Raw genomic sequence first — 854 nt, 5'->3', positions numbered from 1 at the left:
TCCAGCTGATAACTGGCCACTAGGATAGATATTTCACATAATCATTAACGCAGGTGGTTTTCTCCCGTCGGCTGACTGGAGCCGATTATTGTACGGCACCGTTACAGAAATCCAAATCCTTCTCCAGTTTTACTATTAGGGTGTTGTACTGCTAGAACTTTATACCGTGCAGCGTGTCTGAAAGTGGCTTTCAGAACAAACTGCATTATTGTGAATATAATTCATATGATTTTATTTATTATGAAGCATTTTTATTTGTGTGCATCAGTCTGTCTGTGTGATAACACACAGTAGCTGGCTTTAAATGAGATCAGAAGGTCAACACCGCAAGCTTCCCTAATTTCCACTGAGAAAATGATATATTTAGAGTGATGATAGGTCCATTCAACCAATAAACACACAAAATATAAGAAACTAATGTTTGGAAAGCTATTACAATTTTCTATTAGACTTATGTATACTCTAAGCCATTCATCCATCCTTACAGGAACAACAACCATGCAAATCGTTATCATGGTCTGCTCGTACTGACTTTATCTTTTATCCTTTCCTCTGAGCAGTTTCCGCCAGATCCAGAGTTATTTCTTTGCATTAAATGGCTTTCTAAAATTATTACAAAAATACACATAGCTGCAAATATAAACTGCAGGTTTCAGATTATCTCAGGTTGTTTAACCAGTGTAGATTAAAGTGTATAAAGTTTTTTAAAAAAAAGGGGGTAAACTAAGATTCCATGTCAGCTATCCAGCTCTTTTGTTCACATTGACAGTGCTAAAGGGCGATTCCGTGGTCATTCATGTTTGCATTTTGGCGCTATCGCCACTATGGCTATCGTTTAGGTTTTATCCGATACC

General features: G+C 37.1%; 1 protein-coding gene across 2 annotated transcripts in view; it reads right to left on the bottom strand.

The window, feature by feature from the left end:
- far1 (fatty acyl CoA reductase 1) overlaps positions 1-854 on the bottom strand; it is a 25,281-nt gene that overhangs the window by 15,190 nt on the left and 9,237 nt on the right. The gene's annotated exons all lie outside the window — the stretch shown is intronic.

Source organism: Pundamilia nyererei, unplaced genomic scaffold (genome assembly GCF_000239375.1).
Source record: "Pundamilia nyererei isolate P.nyererei 1_Seehausen unplaced genomic scaffold, PunNye1.0 scaffold00089, whole genome shotgun sequence".
NCBI lineage: Eukaryota > Metazoa > Chordata > Actinopteri > Cichliformes > Cichlidae > Pundamilia > Pundamilia nyererei.
This window is presented reverse-complemented; position numbering and strand designations above follow the sequence as displayed.